Here is a 408-nt window from a genome sequence, read left to right on the forward strand (position 1 = left end):
GTTCCTCTTGGTTCTGGTTCCACTTGGTTCTGGTTCCTTTACGTTCTAGTTCCTTTAGGTCCTGGTTCCTCTTGGTTCTGGTTCCTTTAGGTTCTGATTCCTTTAGTTCCTGGTTTCACTTGGTTCTGGTTCCTCTAGGTTCTGGTTCCTTTATGTTCTGGTTTCACTTGGTTCTGGTTCCTTTGGTTCTGGTTCCACTAGGTTCTGGTTCCTCTAGGTTCTGTTACTTTTAGGTGCTAATTCATTTAGGTTCTGGTTCCTTTAGGTTCTGGTTTCTCTAGGTTCTGGTTCCTCTAAATTTTGGTTCCTTTTGGTTTTGGTTCCTCTAGGTTCTGTGCTCCTGACTTTTATTTCCTCTCCAGCAGGCTGAAGGCGGAGCCTGCCCTCTCAACCAATTAGAGCCCGCAC

General features: G+C 45.6%; 1 protein-coding gene across 1 annotated transcript in view; it reads left to right on the forward strand.

Moving 5' to 3' along the window:
- Window positions 1–408, forward strand: part of LOC112140391 (WD repeat-containing protein 62) — a gene marked incomplete at both ends in the record, with an annotated part of 3,206 nt that overhangs the window by 1,892 nt on the left and 906 nt on the right.

Source organism: Oryzias melastigma, unplaced genomic scaffold (genome assembly GCF_002922805.2).
Source record: "Oryzias melastigma strain HK-1 unplaced genomic scaffold, ASM292280v2 sc02053, whole genome shotgun sequence".
Taxonomy (NCBI): domain Eukaryota; kingdom Metazoa; phylum Chordata; class Actinopteri; order Beloniformes; family Adrianichthyidae; genus Oryzias; species Oryzias melastigma.